This window comes from Delphinus delphis, chromosome 6, assembly GCF_949987515.2.
Source record: "Delphinus delphis chromosome 6, mDelDel1.2, whole genome shotgun sequence".
NCBI lineage: Eukaryota > Metazoa > Chordata > Mammalia > Artiodactyla > Delphinidae > Delphinus > Delphinus delphis.
The window spans coordinates 46,366,646-46,382,834 of NC_082688.1; the positions used below are offsets into that span (position 1 = coordinate 46,366,646).

Here is a 16,189-nt window from a genome sequence, read left to right on the forward strand (position 1 = left end):
GTGAAGCAAGCCTTGCAAAATTACTCACTAAACCAACTCAGAGCTGACAGCACAAAAGAAAAAAAAAAAGAAGTACAGATTTTTTTCCCTCTTCAGTTTGCACTGTTTTTTTTACAGGGGAGTAGAATGCAAGAGATTTTCAAGTATGCAGTACTATCCGCCTCAATCCTGATACCAATGATTGGCATACTTTTTTAGTCAAATGAATTGTGAGATGAAAAATCATAAACTTTAAAACAAAATAAAACCCCCTTTGGTTAAGTCCCAGCTTCATCACTAATTACTATGTGATCTTGGGGACATATTTAACTTCCCTGAATTTGTTTCAACTTTTGTGAAATAGGGATAATATCTTCTAGGCTGCCTACTTACTAGAATTCTTATGACAATAAGAAATAATAATTAAGAAATTAAGAAATAATAGGGACTTCCCTAGTGGTAGAGTGGTTAAGAATCATCCTGCCAATGCAGGGACACGGGTTCGAGCCCTGGTCCGGGAAGATCCCACATGCCACGGAGCAACTAAGCTCCTGTACCACAACTACTGAGCCTGCACTCTAGAGCCCGCGAGCCACAACTACTGAAGCCCACAAGCCCTAGAGCCCGTGCTCCGCAACAAGAGAAGCCACCGCAATGAGAAGCCCGCGCACCGCAACAAAGAGTAGCCCCGCTCACCGCAACTAGAGAAAAGCCTGCAAGCAGCAAAGAAGACACAACACAGCCAAAAATAAATACGCTTATTTTTAAAAATACAGTATATATTTGTAAATTTTAATGTTATGCAGTATTGGATAATCTTCTATTTCACCAGCATTTTTGCTGCCTTCAAAATAAAAGATGTTTTGTGCTTGCAGACATCTTGTTGATATAAATAAGAAATATAAAAGAAATAAAGCTCCAGGTTGTCTCAAAATTTCAAACAAAGTTAACCCTAGAAGTATGATCATTATGACATTCACAGAAAATATTGGCATTAGAGGAAGGCTTATGTACATTAATTTTTTATAGAATGTTATATATAAACTTTAATACAAATAGCTACTTGATATTCTAGAGGATTTTTTTTTTTTTGCGGTACGTGGGCCTCTCACTGTTGTGGCCTTTCCCGTTGCGGAGCACAGGCTCCGGACGCGCAGGCTCAGCGGCCACGGCTCACGGGCCCAGCCGCTCCGCGGCATGTGGGATCTTCGCGGACCGGGGCACGAACCCGCGTCCCCGGCATCGGTAGGTGGACTCTCAACCACTGCGCCACCAGGGAAGCCCCCCTCTCCCTTATTCTCGCTCGCCCTTCTGTCGGTGCTTACCCCTGTGGGAGCACTTACCAAAGCAATTTAAAACTCTCCGTTTACTTGTATGTGCCCCCTCTAGACAGGCAGCTCCTTAAAAGTGGGAGCAGAGTCCCTCTGTCTGCATCCTCAGAGCCAAGCCAGAGAAGTGTCCGGCCCACAGCAGCTGCTCGATAAATATTTATTAAATGAAAGCAGTAATTAATTAGCCACATCCAACTATAGTGGAAAGAGATGGACCCCTCAAAGCATCAAATACAGAAAAGCACCTATCACCATAATCAGGCACAGAGTGGGTGTTCAACACAAATGTGTTAAATGGATCAGTTAGATATTTCATTAGCATGTATACAACCCATCGTCTTGTATTTCTGATTAAATGGGCTTTTGTGGTCTGGATGTCAGCCCCAGCTCTTAATAGGAAAAAGCCTTTCACGTTCCAAATAGCTTAAGAAGAAACCCCTGGAAGAGAACCTGTTGGTAAGCAGGGGCTGAGAGTACAACAGTGAAACACTGTTTATCAAATTTAGCTTCTACTAATCTACTTTAATTTCTTTTTGCTAAACCCGTAAGTGGATATCTACTTGTCTCTTTAATAAAATTACAAATATTTTCCCTCATTATTTTCTTCCTGTATTCTATCCTTCTTTCCTCTATCTTCATTTTTTTCTCTCAACTAAATGGATTCAATGTTTTAAGAGCTATTATAATACAATAAAGAGATGAACAGAATCATTGACCAAATAATTAGGACAAGGTAAAAAGCAAAGCAGTATATAGCATAAATAGAAACAATCCATATTTTTAAAATAAGATCCTAAACAATTGGGCTCTGTGCCCTTGGAACTACTTCATGCTGAGTTCTAGAACATACACTAAAAGTGATCAGGATGCAAGTTGGATTTAAGGGGGCTACCATTTCCAGCAACATGTTAAATAACCTGCATGTGAGATTCTGACCCTTACAGCACCCTAAGGGGAGCATTTGACTCTCCATACTCAAAAATTACCCACCTAATACACCAGGAATACAGACAGGCATATGCAAACACTTAAGGTCACTTCAGAGACACTGCATCTGTCATAGCCAAAAAAGCCAAAAGACAAACTAAGAAAACTGTGGTCTGCAGGTATGATGTTCAGTCAAGTCCATCCTCAACAGTAAAGCTTTTGTCACTTTCTGGAAGATGACTATGTAGGACAGTTTTTATTTCGGGAGGGGAGGGTTTTGAGGGTTTTCTTAAACAGCTTTGTACAGATGTAATTCACATGACATATAATTCACCGATTTTAAGTGTGCAATTCAATGGTTTAAAGAGCTATGCAGCCATCACCACGATTTTAGAACATCTTCCCCCAATTTCTCCACATCCTCACTAACACTTGTTATTACCTGTCTTTTTTTTTTTATTCAAACAGAAAGTCACAAAAATTATAATCATCCTCATCAGTTCACTCAGTCCCATGTAATTAATTTTTTTATCTTGATCTTTTGTTAGCACTTTTATGAATTCATCAATTTTCCATTAGAGTTCTGAAAATGCTTATTCATTCAGTTCAGCAGTATAGTCAGTTACCAGAAACCTGTACTTGTCAGAGTCTTTTCCATGAATTCCTTGAAGATGAAACCCTTTTATAGGAACATTTTTGCAAAAGCATCACAGTACACCCAGAACTGTCTGTAAATGACAAAAGACTTAAAAATGACAACGGTTAAAGATTTGATGAAAGTTCATAATAATGCAATTGACAAGGAAATTTAGTTATTTCTGAGATATACATTTTAAAGTAATAACTAGAATTATAACTTATAACATTATGCCAGAACATATAATATTTTTAGAAATTTCATGTAACGTCTGAAACATTTATATTAACATATTTCCATACAAAAAACCCAAAGAAAATTTAGTATTAGTTGTTTTGTTTGTTTGTTTGTTTTATTATAATGCAGGTTCTTATTACTCATCAATTTTATACGCATCAGTGTATACATGTCAATACCAATCACCCAATTCAGCACACCACCATCCCCACCCCACTGCGATTTTACCCCCTTGGGTCCACAGGTCTGTTCTCTACATCTGTGTCTCAACTTCTGCCCTACAAACCGGTTCATCTGTACCATTTTTCTAGGTTCCACTACATGCGTTAATATACGATATTTGTTTTTCTCTTTCTGACTTACTTCACTCTGTATAACAGTCTCTAGATCCAACCACGTCTCAACAAGTGACTCAATTTCGTTCATTTTTATGGCTGAGTGATATTCCACTGTATATATGTACCAAATCTTCTTTATCTATTCATCTGTCGATGGGCATTTAGGTTGCTTCCATGACCTGGCTATTGTAAATACTGCTGCAATGACCACTGAGGTGCATGTGTCTTTTTTTTTTGGTACGCAGGCCTCTCACTGTTGTTGCCTCTCCCGATGCGGAGCACAGGCTCCAGACGCGCAGGCTCAGCGGCCATGGCTCACGGGCCCAGCTGCTCCACAGCATGTGGGATCTTCCCGGACAAGGGCACGAACCCATGTCCCCTGCATTGGCAGGCGGACTCTCAACCACTGCATCACCAGGGAAGCCCGCATGTGTCTTTTTGAATTGTGGTTTTCTCTGGGTATATGCCCAGTAGTGGGATTGCTGGATCATATGGTAATTCTATTTTTAGTTTTTTAAGAAACCTTCACATTGTTCTCCATAGTGGCTGTATCAGTTTACATTCCCACCAACAATGCAAGAGGGTTCGCTTTTCTCCACACCCTCTCCAGCATTTGCTGTTTGTAGATTTTGTGATGATGCCCATTCTAACTGGTGTGAGGTGATACCCCATTGTAGTTTTGATTTCCATTTCTCTAATAATTAGTGATGTTGAGCAGCTTTTCATGCGCTTCTTGGCCATCTGTATATCTTCTTTGGAGAACTGTCTATTTAGGTCTTCTGACCATTTTTCAATTGGGTTGTTTTTTTAATATTGAGCTACATGAGCTGTTTATATTTTTTGGAGATTATTCCTTTGTCCGTTGATTCGTTTGCAAATGTTTTCCCCCATTCTGAGGGTTGTGTTTTCGTCTTGTTTATGGTTTCCTTTGCTGTTCAAAAGCTTTGAAGTTTCATTAGGTCCCATTTGTTTATTTTCCTTTTTATTTCCATTACTCTAGGAGGTGGATCAAAAAATATCTTGCTGTGATTTATGTCAAAGAGTGTTCTTATGTTTTCCTCTAAGTTTTATAGTGTCCTGTCTTACATTTCGATCTTGAATCCATTTTGAGTTTATTTTTGTGTATGGTGTTAGGGAGTGTTCTAATTTCATTCTTTTCCATGTAGCTGTCCAGTTTTCCCAGCACCACTTATTGAAGAGACTGTCTTTTCTCCATTGTATACCTTTGCCTCCTTTGTCATAGATTAGTTGACCACAGGTGTGTGGGTTTATCTCTGGGCTTTCTATCTTGTTCCATTGATCTATGTTTCTGTTTCTGTGCCAGTACCATATTGTCTTGATTACTGTACCTCTGCAGTTTAGTCTGAAGTCAGGGAATCTGATTCCTCCAGCTCCGTCTTTTTCCCTCAAGACTGCTTTGGCTATTCGGGGTCTTTTTTGTCTCCATACAAATTTTAAGATGATTTGTTCTAGTTCCATAAAAAATGCCACTGGTAATTTGATAGGGATTGCATTGAATCTGTAGATTGCTTTGGGTAGTATAGTCATTTTCACAATATTGATTCTTCCAATCCAAGAACATGGGATATCTCTCCATCTGTTGGTATCATCTTTAATTTCTTTCAACAGTGTCTTATAGTTTTCTGCATACAGGTATTTTGTCTCCCTAGGTAGGTTTATTCCTATGTATTTTACTCTTTTTGTTGCAGTGGTAAATGGGAGTGTTTCCATAATTTCTCTTTCAAATTTTTCATCATGAGTGTATAGGAATGCCAGAGATTTCTGTGCATTAATTTTGTATCCTGCAACTTTACCAAATTCATTGATTAGCTATAGTAGTTTTCTGGTGGCATTTTTAGGATTCTCTAGATATAGTATCATGTCATCTGCAAACAGTGACAGTTTTACTTCTTCTTTTCCAATTTGTATTCCTTTTATTTCTTTTTCTTGTCTGATTGCCGTGGCTAGGACTTCCAAAACTGCGTTGAATAATAGTGGTGAGAGTGGACACCCTTATCTCATTCCTGATCTTAGAGGAAATGCTTTCAGTTTTTCACCATTGAGAATGATGTTTGCTGTGGGTTTGTCATATATGGCTTTTATTATGTTGAGGTAGGTTCCCTCTATGCCCACTTTCTGGAGAGTTTTTATCATAAATCGGTGTTGAATTTTGTCAAAAGCTTTTTCTGCATCTATTGAGATGATCATATGGTTTTTATTCTTCAATTTGTTAATATGGTGTATCACATTGATTGATTTGTGTATATTGAAGAATCCTTGCATCCCTGGGATAAATCCCACTTAATCATGGTGTATGATCCTTTTAATGTGTTGTTGGATTCTGTTTGACAGTATTTTGTTGAGGAATTTTGCATCTATATTCATCAGTGATATTGGTCTGTAATTTTCTTTTTTTTGTAGTATCTTTGTGTGGTTTTGGTATCAGGGTGATGGTGGCCTCATAGAATGAGTTTGGAAGTGTTCCTTCCTCTGCAATTTTTGGAAGAGTTTGAGAAGGATGGGTGTTAGCTCTTCTCTAAATGTTTGATAGAATTCGCCTGTGAAGCCATCTGGTCCTGGACTTTTGTTTGTTGGAAGATTATCAATTACAGTTTCAATTTCATTACCTGTGATTGTTCTGTTCATAATTTCTGTTTCTTCCTGGTTCAGTCTTGGAAGGTTATACCTTTCTAAGAATTGGTCCACCTCTTCCAGGTTGTCCATTTTATTGGCATAGAGTTACTTGTAGTAGTCTCTTAGGATGCTTTCTATTTCTGCGATGTCTGTTGTAACTTCTCCTTTTTCATTTCTAATTTTATTGATTTGAGTCCTCTCCCTCTTTTTCTTAATGAGTCTGGCTAATGGTTTATCAATTTTGTTTATCTTCTCAAAGAACCAGCTTTTAGTTTTATTAACCTTTGCTATTGTTTTCTTTGTTTCCATTTTATTTATTTCTGCTCTGATCTTTATGATTTCTTTCCTTCTGCTAAGTTTGGGTTTTGTTTGTTCTTCTTTCTCTAATTGCTTTAGGTGTAAGGTTAGATTGTTTACTTGAGATTTTTCTTGTTTCTTGAGGTAGACCTGTATAGCTATAAACTTCTCTCTTAGAACTGCTTTTGCTGCATCCCATAGGTTTTGGATCGTCATGTTTTCATTGTCATTTGTCTCTAGGTATTTTTTGATTTCCTCTTTGATTTCTTCAGTGATCTCTTGGTTATTTAGTAACGTATTGTTTAGCCTCCATGTGTTTGTGTTTTTTACATTTTTTTCCCTGTAATTCATTTCTAATCTCATAGTGTTGTGGTCAGAAAAGATGCTTGATATGATTTCAATTTTCTTAAATTTACTGAGGCTTGATTTGTGACCCAAGGTGTGATCTATCCTGGAGAATGTTCCTTGCACACTTGAGAAGAAAGTGTAATCTGCTGTTTTTGGATGGAATGTCTTATAAATATCAATGAAATCTATTTGGTCTATTGTGTCATTTAAAGCTTCTGTTTCCTTATTTATTTTCATTTTGGATGATCTGTCCATTGATGTAAATGAGGTGTTAAAGTCCCCCACTATTATTGTATTACTGTCGATTTCCTCTTTTATAGCTGTTAGCAGTTGCCTTATGTATTGAGGTGGTCCTATGTTGGGTGCATATATATTTATAATTGTTATATCTACTTCTTGGATTGATCCCTTGATCATTATGTAGTGTCCTTCCTTGTCTCTTGTAACATTCTTTATTTTAAAGTCTATTTTATCTGATATGAGTATAGCTACTCCAGCTTTCTTTTGATTTCCATTTTCATGGGATATCTTTTTCCATCCCCTCACTTTCAGTCTGTATGTGCCCCTAGGTCTGAAGTGGGTCTCTTGTAGACAGCATATAGATGGGTCTTGTTTTTGTACCCATTCAGCAAGCCTGTGTCTTTTGGTTGGAGCATTTAATCCATTCACGTTTAAGGTAATTAGGTATATGTATGTTCCTATGACTATTTTCTTAATTGTTTTGGGTTTGTTTTTGTAGGTCCTTTTCTTCTGTTGTGTTTCCCACTTAGAAAAGTTCCTTTGGCATTTGTTGTAGAGCTGGTTTGGCGGTGCTGAATTCTCTTAGCTTTTGCTTGTCTGTAAAGGTTTTGATTCCTCCATGGAATCTGAACGGAGATCCTTGCCAAGTAATCTTGGTTGTAGGTTCTTCCCTTTCATCACTTTAATTATATCATGCCACTCCCTTCTGGCTTGTAGAGTTTCTGCTGAGAAATCTGCTGTTAACCTTATGAGAGTTCCCTTTTATGTTATTTTTCGTTTTTCCCTTGCTGCTTTTAATAATTTTTCTTTGTCTTTAATTTTTTCCAATTTGATTACTATGTGTCTCAGCCTGTTTCTCCTTGGATTTATCCTGTATGGGACTCACTGCACTTCCTGGACTTGGGTGGCTATTTCCTTTCCCATGTTAGGGAACTTTTTGACTATAATCTCTTCCAATATTTTCTTGGGTCCTTTCTCTCTCTCTTCTCCTTCTGGGACCCCTATAATGCAAATGTTGTTGCATTTAATGTTGTCCCAGAGGTCTCTTATGCTGTCTTCATTTCTTTTCATTCTTTTTTCTTTAATCTGTCCCACAGCAGTGAATTCCACCGTTCTGTCTTCCAGGTCACTTATCCGTTCTTCTGCCTCAGTTATTCTGCTATTGATTCATTCTACTGTAGTTTTCATTTCAGTTATTGAATTGTTCATGTCTGTTTGTTCTTTAATTCTTCTAGGTCTTTGCTAAACATTTCTTGCATCTTCTTGATCTTTGCCTCCATTCTTTTTCCGACGTCCTGGATCATCTTCACTATCATTATTCTGAATTCTTTTTCTGGAAGGTTGCCTATCTCCACTTCATTTAGTCGTTTTTCTGCAGTTTTATCTTGTTCCTTCATCTGGTACATAGACCTCTGCCTTTTCATCTTGTCTATCTTTCTGTGAATGTGGTTTTTGTTCCACAGGCTGCAGGATTGTAGTTCTTCTTCTTTCTGCTGTCTGCCTTCTGGTGGATAAGGCTATCTAAGAGGCTTGTGTAAGTTTCCTGATGGGAAGGATTGGTGGTGGTTAGAGCTGACTGTTGCTCTGGTGGGCAGAGCTCAGTAAAACGTTAATCTGCTTGACTGTTGATGGGTGGGGCTGGGTTCCTTCCCTGTTGGTTGTTTGGCCTGAGGCAACAGAACACTGGAGCCTACCTGTGCTCTTTGGTGGGGCTAATGACAGACTCTGGGAGGACTCACGCCAAAGAGTACTTCCCAAAACTTCTGCTGCCAGTGTCCTTGTCCCCACAGTGAGCCACAGCCACCCCCCACCTCTTCAGTAGAGCCTCCAACACTAGCTGGTAGCTCTGGTTCAATCTCCCCTGGGGTCACTCCTCCTTTCCCTGGGTCCTGATGCGCACACTACTTTGTGTGTGCCCTCCAAGAGTGGAGTCTCTGCTTCCCCAAGTCCTGTCGAAGTCCTGCAATCAATTCCCACTAGGCTTCAAAGTCTGATTCTCTAGGAATTCCTCCTTCCGTTGCTGGCTCCCCAGGTTGGGAAGCCTGACATGGGGCTCAGAACCTTCCCTCCAGTGGGTGGACTTCTGTGGTAGAAGTGTCCTCCATTCTGTGAGTCACCCTGTGAGTGACTCACTCTGTGAGTCACTTCTTTCTTAGGCTCCAGTTCAAGTTTTTGGTCCATTTTTCTAATGGGTCATCTGCCTATTTCTCACTGATTTGTAGGAATTATTTATATATTCAGGTTCTTTACACAATGTTCACAAACAGGCAAAGCTTATCTATTTTAGTTTTTCAAAAATATTTTAAATTGAAATAAATTTACTTATATACACACACACACACACACACACACACACACACACACACACACACCCCCTACCACCACCACCACCACCACCACCACCACCACCACATGCACAGAGTAATTGGTCTGACCTAAAGAGGTGGTTGCAATTCTCAGTCCTGGGAGGAACACGAGAGCTTTGGGTCTTCTAGGCCATACAGTGTGCTTGAATCTGCTCAGATGCCTCCATGTTAGCGTGGTCACTGAAGGGCATGACTTTCAGGGGCTGACTGCATAGGACATGGAAGAAGTCAGCACCAATTGCCATGGTCTCATGGCCTTACAGCAGGTCCCCACTATTGACCTGGTCATCAGCAATTGAGATCATTGGAATCAAGAACAATGTGGTGCCCATTCTCATTTCACGTGGAATTTCGGGTTTTCTAATGCCAGCTTAATTACAAAACATTTTGTATACAAATTCTCCTATAAACTTTAGTAATTTGTGCTATCATAATGATTTTTCTTTTATTCAATATGTCAACCTACTTGCAGCAAAACTTTCTAATGGAAAAGAAAAAATATATAAACTCATTGCATGATGATATTAGTTTGAGTAATAGACATTTATTCAAAAATCCAATTGGCAGGAACACTTATTCACTGCTGGTAGGAATACAAAATGGCACTGCCCTTTGGAAGATAGCCTGACAGTTTCTTACAAAATTAAACATCGTCTTAGGATACAATTCAGTGATCGCACTCCTAGATACTTACTCTAATGAACTGGGAAAATTATTTTACCACAAAAATATGCACACAAATGATTGTAGCAGCTTTATTCATAATTGCCAAAAATTGATAGCAACCAAGATATTCTTTAAGAGCTGAATGGATAAACTGACCATTATACAACCATACAATAGAATTTTACTCAACAATAAAAAGAAATGTGTTCTCAAACCAGGAAATGACATGGAGGAATCTAAAATGTGTATTGCTAAATTAAATAAGGCAGTATGAAAAGGCAGTACACCGTATGATTTCAACTATATGACATTCTGTAAAGGCAAACTCTAGAGAGTGCAAAAACATCAGTGGTTGCCAGGAGTTTGGGGGAAGGGTAAGAGAATGAGTGGGTGGAGTGCAGGGGATTTTTAGGGCAGGGAAAATTTTCTGTACTATCATAATGTTATATACAAGGTATTTTGCATTTGGCAAAATCCATAGAACTGTACAGCATGAAGAGTGAGCCCTAATGTAAACTCTGGCATTAGTTAATAATAATGTATCAATAGTGGTTCACCAGTTATAATAAATGTACCACACCAATGCAAGATATTAATAATAGAGGAAACTGAGGCCAGGGGAAGAGGAATTTTATGGGAACTCTACACTTTCTGCTCAATTTTTCAGTAAACCTTAAACTGCACTAAAAACTAAATTCTATTAATTAAAAAGAAAAGCTCAGTTGACTATATAACAATAGAGTCACATCCTTAAATTGAGTAATGATGTTATTTTCAACTTCTATTTGAACTCAATAGATTAAACAAGTAATTTAAAACAATTCTTCAAATGGAAACAATTAGAAAAACTGGATCCCCATTTCATACCATATTAAAAAATAATGTCCAGAGGGGTCTAAGATTTAAATGGAAGTAAATATACAAATAACATACATAATCTTTGGGTTGGCAAACTGTTATCTATGCATGGAAATCTAATATGATTAACAGAGGGAGATTTTTAATACACACACATAAAAATGCACATGTGGAAAAATATAAACAAAATCAGTAGGTTCTCACTAAAAGTTCAAATTTTGTTTTCATGTATTAACAAGACTTATATCTATATTATACCAGGAGCTCTTATAAATTGTTGAGGAAAAAAGACAAGCAACCTGAAAAACAACAAAAATGAAGGGAAAATATGAATATTCAGAGAAGCAAATCCAAATAGCCAAACAGGAAAAGTTGTTCAAATGCACAGTAGTGAAGGAAATACTGTTTAAAAAACCGATGAATATCTATCTATCTATACATATCCATTAGACTGAAGATGGTTTAAAACTTTCTATAACATCTTAACTGGCGAGACTATTTGAAAAGGGATATACCCTCACACATTGCTGGTGCTCATTTGTTTGGAGAGCAATTTGACAATAACTATCAAAATAAAATAAATACAGAAGATGATATGTCAGAGTAGCAGGAAGCAAATGAAGAGAAAGTAATCTGGAAGAAACAACAGCAAGAGGAGAAATTATCAGGAAGGAAGATGTGGGTAATATTGCCAAAGCTACAGAATGGTCATTTTGAAGGAGGATTAAAAATGGGCCTTAAATTTGGTAATTAAGAGAGATGATGGCCTTCAGGATAAGAGTTTCAGAAGCAGAGTAGAGAGAAAGTGGTCTGAAAAGAGCATAGAAGCTGAGAATGTGAAGTGTAGGCAACTCTTAGACCTCACACTTTCATAAAATGGTGGGAAAATGAGAAGCAGCAACGTACTCATTGTGATGTATTTTTAAGTGGAATAGTAAATTATTAAATTAAAGAAAGTTGAAGACTAATTATTAAAGAAAGAGAGTTGAAGATTAAAACCAAAACCAAAACCGAAAACAGGCTAGTTATTGTAATAAGCTTTCACAAGATTTGGGAGGACAGAAGAACCGGTACAGCAAAAGAATTACTACCCTTAGGGATGAGGGATAACCCTTCCACTAAGGATATTTTCATAAGGATATTTTCATATTTCCTCCTTTCTAGTTGAAGATTTGATGGGAGGAAAGAGAACACCTAGTCCTCGGGTGGGACAACTAATTAGGAGGGGCAGAGATGGAAAATCAGTGGCAAGAAACCTCACCGATGTTCAAAGGGAAGAAAATATGAATACAAAAAAAAAGAATGCAGCCACCTACAAGCCAAGGAAAGCAGCCCGGAACAGGTTCTTCCCTGATGGCCCTTAGAAGGAACCATCCCTGCCAACACCTTGGTCTCAGGCTTCTAGTCTCCAGAAATGTGAGAAATTAAATATCTGTTGGCTAAACCACCCAGTCTATTTGGTACTTTGTCACAGCAGTCCTAGCAAACTATTACAGATTTATTATTTATCTAAGGACATCCTTGGTTAGATGGCCCACTAACAGTCCCCATATAATTAATAGTTTTTCCTCGTAGAGAATTAAATGAATTAGCCAATTTTGAGTGTTGATTATTGTTTTTTTTTTTTTTTAATAGCTCCCACTAAATCTGTAGGCCCAGCTTTCAGAGATAATTTACACATATATTATAATGGAGAGAAGACGTAATGTACGATGGATTTGTGTGCGAAATCTCTCTTTGTTCAAAAGGTATTCCTTCTTTCCTCCTCCTTATTCCTCTCCATTGACCTGGTCTGGATGATGTGGCAGAACTGGGACTAGATGTTCCCGTGGTTGTAGGAGAGGCAGTGGCTGGGTCCCAATGCCTCCCCCCATGGGTTGCCCTGTCATCCCTGCAGAACTGTGGCTAAAGAGTACCAACAAATCCCTTGGTGTGCACCCCGCAGAAAGTGCAGGTCCTGCACTGCTTGCAGTTGAAAAGGAAATTGATCTCACCAGTGGAGAGTAAAAAACAAATTTTCTTTGCACAGTTTTGGATAGCGGTGGACATTAGAATAGCCTTTGACTGTTGTCTCTTAGTGTCCTGAAGTATTGATTATTATGAAGAATTTAAAAGCCATTTTGTCTAGAGTATATGGTTATCTGATTTCAACAAGGTCCTAAAGCAATTTTACTTTCCTCTTTCACTTTGCTATTGCAAGACAGATGTTACCGTAGTTTAACAGTAGAGTTTTGCCACGACATACCACATTTTTGACATGCATAACAGTGGCAGGGGATTTAAGACCAATTTTAATAACTGAAGGGTTCAAAAATGTCTTTCAATGCCATAATTGTACAAAAATATTGGATGTGACCCCTGTGAAGCTAGCTGGTATATAAAAATCATTTTTTAAATTTTTATAAAAGATATCTTATAGTTTTTATACATCCCTACTACAAAAGGTTGTGAAATTGCCATAAAATAAGTATCAAAATATAAGGTAAAAAAGAGAGGAAAAGCTGCACACTTTTTATAACCAAGATCATCTTTAAGCTCAAAGCCAAACATGCAAATTCTAACATTTTCCCTAAATCTGCTACATAACCAGGAGTCTTTTGGAGAGACTAAAAATAAGCAAAATGTGAAAAAGAAACAATTCTAAATTCCATGCGTGATAGCCAGGTTCAGAAGAACCCCAAGAAATTTAAATTCAGCTAATGGGTTTATAGTAAGCAATCCAGAGAATTAAAGATCCTTAGGCAGCTCTTCCTTCCATTTGAAACTATATCCTGTTGCCTGGTTAAGGTTTTGCATTTTTTAGAGGCTGTGGCAGGTGCTTGCAATGTGCACATTTCAGTTTAATTTCCATCTGGGTGAACAAGAAGTCAGCTGCCTGGAGCTGAGGCATATTTACCGTGGACACAGGTAAATTTGCTCAAACTGCTCTAAGTGTAAAGAGAATAAAGGCTTAGTTGAGTAAAGAGAGAGCACAAAAACTCACTGGGATTAGAAATGATGGGTTAGACAAATATTCTTTGTAGCATTTGATATTTGCAATACGGAAATGAAATGCAGATCAGAAGAACTGACTCTTGGACCTCTTAAAATGCAGTGTCTCCTAAAGTTCCTTTAAACAAAAACATCTAAGTTACATTTCTATGTAGCTTGAGTGTACTAAGTTTACTATCACTATAAGGTATTTTTTAAAACTCTATAGATGGGGTTTTGTGAAAACTAGTACCGCATTGAAGAGAACTATTGTATCGTGAATGTCACTACCATACAAGAGATTTGCTGAGAAGAATTAATGAAGAATCCATTTTGTGAACAAACCTGTTTTGCAGAAGGAGTCAGCGCAGTTCAGAATGTCTAACTGTGGTCTGATGAATCATGACTTTAAAATTTGCCACAGGGTGAGGAAGAGGGGGAGGGAGACTTGCCGGGGATTGCACGATACTGCCGAAACTTAAGTAAGGAAAAGAAAATGCCTTTCCTTTCCTTGAATTACTTGTATTTATCTTTACGAGGCAATTCGAGTTTAATGTGACACATGCTTCAAACTGAAACATAAACTCTTAAAAATAAAAACAGAAGAAGTTTTTTTCAAGTTACTAATTTCACTTTAAGGAAAAATGGTAGAAAGGCCACATTTTTTTCCATGGGAGGGCACTCGGAAGTGCTTAAATACTTGTGTCTTGAAGAAGCTGCAGTGCTTAACAAATTACAGTAAAGTTATTTCAGCTACTGAAACATACTATTCTTTATTTCTGCTGGTCTCATGAAGGCTCAGAAAAGATTTTAAGACTGATTTCTAGGGCAAGGCATTCTCTGCCTTTGAGCTTCTCTCTGCGGAAATTCTATTCATATTTTAAGACACAGCTCAAAAGCCAATCCTCTATAGCATAACTTCAAATCTCTACAGAAAGGAGTGTTACTTCTCAAGAAAGCAAACAGCACATTGGTTGGATCTTGAATACAGAATCATTTCACTTGAATGTTTAGCGTACCTATTTTTATATTGTTGCTCTCCCCTACTAGATCAAGTTTCTGCAGGATGCACTCTTATTCGTTCTCTAATTGTCCACAGGGCTGTGCAAGTTGTAGGGGCACACACACTGAAAAGCAAACATTTATTCAATTATTTAGCAAAATAATTCAGCTCTACAGTCACTATGTGTGAGCTCTCCAACAAATGTTAGCAATCACATGTACTAGGTCCTCTTCCAAGCACTGGGGACTTGGTGAAAAACAAGACAAAAATCTACGACCCTCACAGAACTTACATTTTAATGATACAAGTTGTATTATGTCAGAGAACCCACTCCAAAAAAAAAACAAAAAACTTACACTTTTTGTCCCTATGGAATTTTTAAATAATCTACTCATTAGAGTGTAGACTTTGAAATTGCACTTTTGCCTTATGAGGTAATTGCAGCCAATAGATCATAAATGGAAGATTGATAGTTTAGGTCATTCTCTTATAATCATAGCCAATATCTTTGATTAAAAAAAAAGAAGAAGAACCAGAGTAAGTTGATAACATAAGGCAGTAAAAATTTAACCTTTGAAAGCATCTAAATTCAATTCTCTGCCCCTTGTGGACATACTGTGAAGAAATCCCATCTATCCCTCCATAATATGGATCAGAAAGGGTTGTGAGAAAAAAGAACCTTGAAAAATCCAGGATTGGCATTGTGTCCAAAAGTGAAAGTCAAATTCAGGAGGAATAGCTTATCCCACATTGGCCAATAGAAGCAGGAACACACAGAGGAGGATCAGAAGACAAATCTACTCCAATAAAAATTAATTAAAAAAAAAAAAAAGACAAATCAACTAAAGCTAACTGTAGTAGCTCTCAACAGTAGAGGGGCAAAAGGCCAGACTGTTCAAAGTCTATGTAAAGGGCCAGAACAGGTCGGATGGTATTAAGGAATTACTAATACTTACTGAGCTTTTGCAGTGGGCTAGGTAATGGCAAGTAGGCTTTACTAGGGAGGAGGGTAGAGGACTAGATTCAAGACACAGAGAGAAGGTTTTGGCAAGTTAAGCCTTGTGGGAGTCTCAGCAACTCACCCGGGCAAGATAGCATTAGAAGTAAGGGAAGCTTTTCAACTAGCTTGTCATCATTTTACAAGTAAATTAACCTCTTCTTAATGTAAATAATATCTGTGGTATTGTTGATTTGTGCTGTCAAATGTAAGTTCCCTGGATTAGTCAGGATTGCTAATGCAGAAACTGAACTCCAACAAGCTCAGTCAGAAAGGGGGAAATAGAGGAGAACAGGACTAGAGGTCTTTTTTGTAACTCAAGTACAGATCTAGCCCTCAGACTCTTAGAGCTAGGAATTTG

General features: G+C 37.8%; 1 protein-coding gene across 8 annotated transcripts in view; it reads right to left on the reverse strand.

Annotated features, from left to right (window-relative positions):
- Window positions 1–10,861: 10,861 nt before the first annotated feature.
- The window catches only part of LOC132427298 (cytochrome P450 1A3-like), an 87,693-nt gene continuing 82,365 nt past the window's right edge, over window positions 10,862–16,189 (reverse strand). For 7 of the 8 annotated variants that reach the window (XR_009519867.2, XR_011246515.1, XR_011246511.1 and 4 more), the window contains one exon: window positions 14,536–14,955. The gene's annotated coding sequence lies outside the window, so the exon portion shown is untranslated. Of the gene's footprint in view, window positions 11,158–14,535; window positions 14,956–16,189 lie in introns of those variants that run through there. The other variant, XR_011246512.1, reaches the window with a different exon arrangement.